Source organism: Chenopodium quinoa, unplaced genomic scaffold (assembly GCF_001683475.1).
Source record: "Chenopodium quinoa cultivar QQ74 unplaced genomic scaffold, ASM168347v1, whole genome shotgun sequence".
Lineage (NCBI taxonomy): Eukaryota > Viridiplantae > Streptophyta > Magnoliopsida > Caryophyllales > Amaranthaceae > Chenopodium > Chenopodium quinoa.
The window spans coordinates 1,594,786-1,604,642 of NW_018744718.1; positions in this window are offsets into that span (position 1 = coordinate 1,594,786).

Genomic DNA, 9,857 nt, shown 5'->3' on the forward strand with positions numbered 1-9,857 from the left:
ATGTATATAATTTATAAACATTTCCATACCAAATGCATCGATATGGCAGAGACCGACATGAGATAGAGGGGCGTTGCCCAGTATATAATTACAATGGGGCAGCCACACCCCCGGAACAACTTTATTCTTCTTACCGGCACTAACATATGTACAGTTAAACCACTTAAAAGCTTTTTTCTCCATCTTTCCTAGTGCTCTCGACCGTATGGTCTCGAACATACTGTGAGGGTGGTGAAATGTCCTACGGACGGTAAAATCTTCGGGAACACCATAAAATAAAATTCTGTCTTCCAGTTTTTGCAACTGGTCAAATTTGGCCACACAGTGCATTTCCCGGGAGCAGTAAACAGAGACCACCATCCAGGTGACTGGCTATCTCTCTTTATCTAGTGCAACCTCCGAAATAGGTTCAAGGTAAGGGGAAAGTCCATAAATATCATAACCCAGACAAGAGAGACTATATTTTGGATGGTTGGAGGCGTTAACTGTGCAATTGATACATTCCAAGCCCTGAATATTTTTTCAATATAGTGATAAAGTGGAAACCGTAAACCAAATTCAAAATGTTTGGCATAGACAACAATGTGGCCGGGAGAACAGTCCAAGGCCATTTGACCTTCACCTGGTAATCTGAGTTCATACCCGTCAGGTAGACGGTAGAAGTGTTTACCATGCTGGCAGTAGTCTTTCTCGGTAGCTGTCTACCCGATCCACAACACATTCATTTATCTCATAATTGTTAGGGATTTCTTGGGGTTCTAGGTATTTCGGATCATCCTGATCTGAATCATATTCCTCGTCGAGACGTTCTTCTTCTACGATCTGAGCAGCAAGATTGAAGTCTGCCCGAATTTCCTCGTCGGTCTCGTCGTCTTCTTCCTCATCATCTCCCCCTTCCCCAAGCTTTTCCGATCCCTCTGCATCGTCTTCATTTACCGATGCTTTTACCCCTACTTTTTTGCCGTTCTAGGCTATCCTCAACTGACCCGATATCTTCTTCTCTGATATCCGAAGCTTCATGCCCAGCTTCAACTCCGGAGTTACGCTTTCAAGAGTTGACCCTAGGCATGAAGCTTCGGATATCAGAGAAGAAGATATCCGGTCAGTTGAGGATAGCCTAGAGTGGCAAGAAAGTAGGGGTGAAAGCATCGGTAATGAAGACGATGCAGAGGGATCGGAAAAGCTTGGGGAAGGGGGAGATGATGAGGAAGAAGACGACGAGACCGACGAGGAAATTCAGGCAGACTTCAATCTTGCTGCTGAGATCGCAGAAGAAGAACGTCTCGACGAGGAATATGATTCAGATCAGGATGATCCGAAATACCTAGAACCCCAAGAAATCCCTAACAGTTATGAGATAAATGAATGTGTTGTGGATCCGGTATGGTTGCAGACATCTACCGAGAAAGACTACTGCCAGCATGGTAAACGCTTCTACCGTCTACCTGACGGGTATGAACTCAGATTACCAGGTGAAGGTCAAACGGCCTTGGACTTTCCTCCCGGCCACATTGTTGTCTATGCCAAACAATTTGAATTTGGTTTACGGTTTCCACTTCATCACTATATTGAAAAAATATTCAGGGCTTGGAATGTATCAATTGCACAGTTAACGCCTCCAACCATCCGAAATATAGTCTCTCTTGTCTGGGTTATGATATTTATGGACTTTCCCCTTACCTTGAACCTATTTCGGAGGTTGCACTGGATAAAGAGAGATAGCCAGTCACCTGGATGATGGTCTCTGTTTACTGCTCCCGGAAAATGCACTGTGTGGCCAAAGTTGACTAGTTGCAAGAACTGGAAGACAGAATTTTATTTTATGGTGTTCCCGAAGATTTTAAAGTTACGTTTTTCGGTATTTTATTTGTAAATAAAATTTGAAAAAACTAAATAATGCCTGCATTCAACTCTGTTTTCGGTATTTTTTTCAAGTAACACCTTACCAATAATAGTCCCCGAGTTTTCGGCAAAATTTATTCGTAAATAAAATTTGGGGAAACTCTGTAATGCCTGCAATTAATTATCGGATGTGAAACATGCCGAGATTACATATCCAACCTTTGTCAGGCCGAGCAAAGGCAGTGGATCAGACCGCACTTTCAACTCCCCTTGAGGTCCATTATTATTCCATTTCATTCCTTTTCCCTCACTTGAACGACCGAGTCAGCTAGCTAGGCTGTGATCAGATCGTATCGAAAGTAGGTAGAGTTATTGTATTTCATGGGTACTAAAATAGTTTACAACGCTAGTAAATACCATAAACATACGTATGACAACATGTCATCTAAATTTATACTATACAAAATAGAACACATTAAACTTTACATGAAATATTTCTTTAACACACTAGCGTTCCAAACATTCTTCAGGGGTACTCCTTCTAGGGTCATTAGCCGATAAGACTCTTGGCGAAGTGTTTCATATATTTGGTAAGGCCCTTCCCAGATTGTAGTGAATTTACCCTCTGCATTCCCCTTGCCGGTTGCGGCCGTTCTACGCAAAACTAAATCACCATCTTCCATGGGCCGATAATTGACGCGCCGATAATAAGCATGGCTCATCCGATTTTTGTATGCCGCAGATTTTATGGCGGCCGTCAGCCTCACTTCCGGTAGAAAATCCAATTGTTGTCGAAGCAACAAATCATTTTGACTTTCGCATAAGTGTTGTACCCGGAAAGTAGGTAGTCCCACTTCTGCCGGAACCACTGCTTCCGAGCCGAAAGCAAGGTTGAAAGGTGATTCCCCCATAATTTCTCTTGTTGTCGTACGGTTCGCCCACAAAATCTCAGGTATCAGATCCGCCCACAAGCCTTTGGCGTCTTCTACTTTTTTCCTAACTGCCCCTAGTATCTGCTTGTTAGTGGCCTCAGCTTGGCCGTTTGACTACGGGTGACATACCGCCGCATACGCAAACTTCACTTTGTATATGCTGAGAAAGTTCTTTACCGGGCTGCAGTCAAATTGTGAGCCGTGATCAAACACCATTGCAGTCGGCAATCCGAACCATGTAAAGATGCTCTTCCAGATGAATTTTTTTACTTCATTCGCTATAATCTTTGCTACCGGTTCCGCTTCTATCCACTTGGTGAAGTAGTCTATCCCTACGATAAAAAACTTACGGCCACCCGTTGCCGACCTGAACGGCCCGATAATTTCCATTCCCCACTGAGCAAACGGAATTGGGTTAAGAATAGGTGTTAAATCATTTGGAGGTTGATTAATCACCGGCCCATATTTCTGGCACTTATCAAATTTTTTAACGTACTCCATGGTGTCTGCATTCATTGTCGGCCAATAGTAGCCCCGCTTCATTGCCTCCAAGGACATTGACCGACCCCCGCATGATTACCGCAATCACCCTCGTGTATTTCTTCTATCAGCCTTGCCGATTCATACGTTGTTATACACCTTCGCAACGGTAGCGAAAACCCCCGTTTATACAACGTGCCCCGAAACATAATAAACCATACGCTGTCTTTCTGGATCTTTCTTGCCTCCGTCTTATCGGCATGAAGGACGTTATGTACTTTGTAAGCCAAGATTTCGTCATACCATTCTCGACCTTCACCTGTACAATATACATCCTTAGGAGGATGTTCATCAATACTCCTTTCTTTCAAAATTTCTACCATAACCGTCCTCTCTAAGTCGTTAAAGCTTGAACTTGCAAGTTTAGCCAGTGCATCTGCCTGTGTGTTCATTGCTCGAGGAACCAACTTAATTTCGAAATATTCCAAACCCGATGTGACACTCTTGAGTTTTTCCAGATATGCCGTCATGCTCGGCTCTCGAGTTTTGTAAGTGCCATTGAACTGATTTTCTACCAGTTGCGAGTCAGTTGTCATCTCAATACGCTTTTCTTCCGCAGATATGCATAGTTGTATCCCTGCCAACGCTGCTTCACATTCTGCCTCATTATTCGAGGCTTTGAACTTGAACTTGACAGCATATTCAAACACATCTCCCTGGGGAGAGATCATAATTACTCCAGCCCCTGAGCCGGTTGAAGCAGACGAGCCGTCAACTGAAACCTTCCATGTGCCGGTACCATCCTCCTCTTCATAATAAGACGTTTCTACAATGAAGTCAAACAAGTCTTAGGCTTTGATTGATACCCTTGGTTTATACGTAATAACGTATTCAAACAATTAAATTGCCCATTTAAGCAGGCGGCCAGACGTTTCCACCTTCTGCAAAGACTTCTCTTACGGCTGATTCGTTAAAAATCAATTGCATGTGCATCAAAGTAAGGACGCAACTTTCGTGCGGCCACAACTACTGCGTACGCGATCTTCTCTACTAACGGGTACCGTCTCTCGGCAGCATTTAAAACGTGGCTCACAAAGTAAATTGGCAGTCGGGTTTTTTGTCGTTCTACTAGGAGCACCACTGCTACCGTCTTTGCTGACGAGGAGATATACAACTGTAATATTTCTCCCTGTTCCGGTCTTGCGACCGTGGGTAAGGACCTCAAGTGATTTTTCACAGCCTAGATTGGTCCTTCCCCCATACGAACAGCTTGTTCTGGCGCAAGATCACGAAGAACGGTAAGGCCTTGTCAGCTGACTTGCTGATGAATCTCGTCAACGCAGCCATTCGACCAGTGAGCTTTTGTACATCTTTTATGCACTTTGGTTCTGGTAAACTAAGAATTGCCTCGATCTTATCGGGGTTAGCGTCTATCCCTCTTTCGCTCACCATGAACCCGAGAAAATTTCCTGACCGAACACCGAACACACACTTCTCCGGGTTCAACTTCATCCGGTAACGCCGAAGAGTTTCAAAAGTTTCTCTCAAATCGGCGACGTAATCTGTAGCCAAACGGCTTTTCACAATTGAATCATCCACATACACTTCTTGCATTGATGAATCTCCATGCTTTCGGTACTCGGTTTGCCTAGGCTGTGCATTTTGCTGCCGGCTGGGACCTGGTTGAGTACGATCTGAGACAATCGCCCTTTCCTTATGAGATCTTCAATGTTCTCTTTTAATTGAACACATTCTTCGGTGTAATGACCGACATCTCTATGAAACATGCAATATTTCTTCACGTCTCGGCCCTTCGTTATCATCGGCGCCGGCCGGCTCCAATCTTCTTTATTCTGGTTTATTGAATAAATTGCCGCTCTCGGGGTATTTAACTGCGTATAGCTGCTATAACGGCCCAATCCCCTTGTCGGCCTTCCAGATCTCTGTTGGCCTTGTGGTTGTAACCTGCTTACCCCACCCATCTGGGCGTTTGGGCTATTATCATTTTGCCTTCTAGAGGGTTCTGCTGACGATATCTGACGGCTCGTTTTCAGCAGTTCCTCACTTTTTATGTATTCATGAGCCTTGACAAATGCTACCCCTAAGTTTGGGAAAGACTTCCGCGACATATATTTTTTGAAATCGTTGTCACCCAGCCCATTCATCAATGCCATCACGACAATTTCTTGCTGCAATTTCGGTATGGTATTAGCCTCGTTATTGAAGCGCCTAATGAAATCTCTGAGCGATTCCTCTTTTCGTTGCTGAATAGCCATGAGCTTGCCAGATGTCCTTTGTCTTGCACTATTACTTATGTACTGACCCGTGAACAACTCCACCAGGGTCTCAAAGCAGTCAATTGACCCCGGCTCTAAATTGGAGAACCAATCCGAAGCTGCCCCGGCAAGAGTCGTAGGGAAAACTTTACACCACACAACATCGGTGTCGGTATATAGCAACATGTGACTCTCAAAAGCGGCTACATACCGCTTAGGGTCCCCCTTACCGTCATAAGTACAAGATGGCATCTTTATTTTCTCCATTTGTTGGTCAAGTACCTCTTGCGTGAACGGAGATATCCTAGGCCTGATGATTGCCCTGGCTGTCCGCCTTTCCAATCCACTAGAAACCTCATGCCGATAAGAACCTGAATCCCCCACTTGGGCGCCTCGTGTGTTTTGGCGCTCAGCCGGTATGGTTTCTCGGCCCCGGCTCCTTGACGGTTGTTGATGTCCCGCCTGATTGAACTGACTCTCCAAGTTCACTATTAGCGGCTTTGTCGGTACATCACCCAATATCTCCCCTGCCGTTAACTCGGCTTCCTTTCTTTTCTTAGACATAGCCCGCATGACCTTAGCCGTTATCTCTATCTCATCCGGGGTAAACCCTTCCATGGGATCTGGGGTTACTGCTCTATTGCGGTCAGGCGTTATGGGCATGTTCGTTGTGTTGCCATGAAGGAGATGAGTTTCATCCTCAACCACGATTTCTGGTAGGCTGTTTACAGTTTTATTCGGGTTAGCATTAAAGATACTGTTATCATATTGCCGGTTATCAACTTCCGGTATCGGTACTACAGTTTCCTTACTTCCTTCCATGACTGTGAGAGGTCCTGTTGGACGATAGAAGTTATTACTATCCCCTCCTTCTAGCGCCAATTGTTCCTGCTGAATTCTGTTTCCGTTAGTGTCCGAGGGCTGGTAATGGTTTACCGTCCAATTGCTCACCTACACAGCCAATACAAATTAGCTAGCCCGGGGGTTATCCGGGAACAACCACTCCGATGCTAAAGTCAGTACCTTTGTGAGAAGAAAGTGAAAGAAGAGAGAGAAAATGTTTTAGAGAGAGAGAGAGAGAGATTCTACCTTTGAAATGGGGATTTGTTTGGGTATTTATAGAAACACAACCAAGCAGGTGCCACCTATACAGATAGGTGGCACACCGACCTTGTAAATAGCAGGTGCCTATGCGGCACCAAGCAACTTTCCACGTGCCAGAAAGACATGCCACGTTCCAAGAAGCAGTTGTCCACGTGGCAGAGACTGATGCCGGTAAGGACATGATTTATTCAATGATTAACGAGGGCTTAAACTGCACAGCACTCTTTTACCGGCTTATGATAGATGCTACCGGTATATCCCGTACACTCCGTTTACAAACGCTGGTCACAACGCAGCTGAACAAACCTTCGACAATTCCTGAATCGCAGAAATATGTGCGAAATACGAGCACAGTGAAGTGGAAATTTTTTTGAAATTTTTTCGCAAAGAAGATGAAGGGTTAAAAGTACGAAATTTGCTATTTATACTGTCCAAATGAAGCAGTTGATGTGACATTTACTGCATGAAATCCAACTGTTGTAATAAAACGCCTTTTCAAAAACACCCTACTTTGATGACTAACACGTGCCCCATTACTTTATTACATTTTCCCGCCAAATCCTGGGGAAAAAAATTCAAATAAGCGTGAAATCGTTTTCACTCCTATTTTCGGTTTTCGTCTTCAATTGAGCAAACTCCTATCGGCAATTTGCTCACTTGGGGGGCAAATCGTAGATTTTTCCGTCTTTAATTGAACCAATTCCTATTGGCAATTTGCTCACTTGGGAGGCAAATCGTAGATTTTTCCGTCTGTAATTGAGCCAAGTCCTATCGACAATTTGCTCACTTGGGGGGCAAATCGTAGATTTTTCCGTCTTTAATTGAGCCAAGTCCTATCGACAATTTGCTCACTTTGGGGACAAATCGTAGATTTTTCAGTCTTTAATTGAGCAAAGTACTATCGTCAATTTGCTCACTTGGGGGGCAAATCGTAGATTTTTTTGTCTTAAATTGAGCAAAGTACTATCGTCAATTTGCTCACTTGGGGGGCAAATCGTAGATTTTTTCATTTTCTCATCATTCTTGTATGGTATATTATGCATACCAGCACCGTTTTCCATAACAAGTGAGCAAGTTAGTTTTACTAACGTCCTCACTTGGGGGGCTAGTTGTACGGGATATACCGGTAGCATCTATCATAAGCCGGTAAAAGAGTGTTGTGCAGTTTAAGCCCTCGTTAATCATTGAATAAATCATGTCCTTACCGGCATCAGTCTCTGCCACGTGGACAACTGCTTCTCGGAACGTGGCATGTCCCTCTGGCACGTGGAGAGTTGCTTGGTGCCGAATAGGCACCTGCTATTTACAAGGTCGGTGTGCCACCTATCTGTATAGGTGGCACCTGCTTGGTTGTGTTTCTATAAATACCCAAGCAAATCCCCATTTCAAAGGTAGAATCTCTCTCTCTCTCTAAAACATTTTCTCTCTCTTCTTTCACTTTCTTCTCACAAAGGTACTGACTTTAGCATCGGAGTGGTTGTTCCCGGATAACCCCCGGGCTAGCTAATCTATATTGGTTGTGTAGGTGAGCAATTGGATGGTAAACCATTACCAGCCCTCGAACACTAACGGAAACAGAATTCAGCAGGAACATAAGAGAACCATGAAAAGGGAGAGACCGAGAGAGTATACATAAAGGAAAGAAATTCATACACCGATATTCAAAGTAAGACAACTCACATCGAGAAATTAAAACAAGCAGATAAATTAAAATCAGTATGCCTAATACTAATGAACAATTTTAGACAAATCGTGATAACTTTAAGGCAATAAAATTAAAATTTTCCATTTTTAAGTTTGCAGTTTCTAATTGGAAATTTTGAGACATCAGGTAGAGGAAAACAATCAGAACTGAAAACAGTTGCCCTTTTTACCTCTTAGTTGAGATGGACAAATCACTCCATCTCAAAAATCAGTTTATCATTACCTGAGTACCTACTACCTAGTGTAAAATGACATGAAAATTATGATTTGTAAAATCAGCAAAAACCACTGTAAAATTGCATGAATTTGATTATGAGAGAGCTTAAATCAACTTTATGATTGAGTTAACTTATTACTAGAGGTGTCAATCTGTTTTTCGGTTTGGTTTATTAGATTTCGGTTTGTAACGGGTCGGTTTATAACGGGTTTAAATAATTAACGGGTTGGTTCAGTTCGGTTTTAAATAAAATTGGGTTAGTTCGGTTTGGGTTTTTTTAACTATGGTTTCTATTCGGGTTCGGTTCTAATCAGATCAGCCTGTAATTGGTTCGGGTCATAATTGGTTCGGGTTGAATTCAATAGTTTGAAAATGGATTTTTTTCGGTTTTAAGCGGGTTTCGGGTCAAAACAGATCGGGTCCTAATCGGGTCGGGTTGTAATCGATTCAGGTCATAATCGGTTCGGGTTGTAATCGGTTCAGGTCGTAATCGGTTCGGGTTAACTTGTTCAGTTTGAAAACGGGGTTTTCCAATTTAGAACGGTTTTCGAGTCAAAACAGATCGGGTCCTAATCGTGTCGGGTTATAATCGGTTCCGGTTGAACTCAGTCGATTTAAAACGAGTTTTGGTTCAAAACAAATTGGGTTAAATCCTAACTCACAAAGTCACAATTAATTAATAAGGGTCATAAAACAAGTTGGGTTGATTGAATAGTGAGTTAAACAAATCAAGTGAGATAGGATATAATTGAGCAGGTTATGAAGAATTGGGTAAAATCCTAACTCACAAAGTCACAGTTAATTAATAAGGGTCATAAAACAAGTTGGGTTGATTGAATAGTGAATTAAACAAATCAAGTGAGTTAGGATATAATTGAGCAGGTTATGAAGAATTGGGTAAAATCCTAACTCACAAAGTCACAATTAATTAATAAGGGTCACAAAACAAGCTGGGTTGATTGAATAGTGAGTTAAACAAATCAAGTGAGTTAGGATATGATTGAGCAGGTTATAAAGAATTGGGTTTATTAGGTCATATAGTACATATAACAAGTTATGACTCATACATTTATACTCATACACGAATTCAAATCAAATGACTTAGGTTACGACTCATACACGAATTCAAATCAGATCAAATTAAAATCGAGTTATGAGTTAAACAAGTTAGGTTGAATAGGTAACGAAAATTAGAACAAGTTGAAATTTGGTTTCAGTCATAAATATGCTCGGTTAATTAATATGAGTTAAAAATAAGTTGGGTTAATTGAATAATGAGTTGAAATGAGTCAATTGACTCAA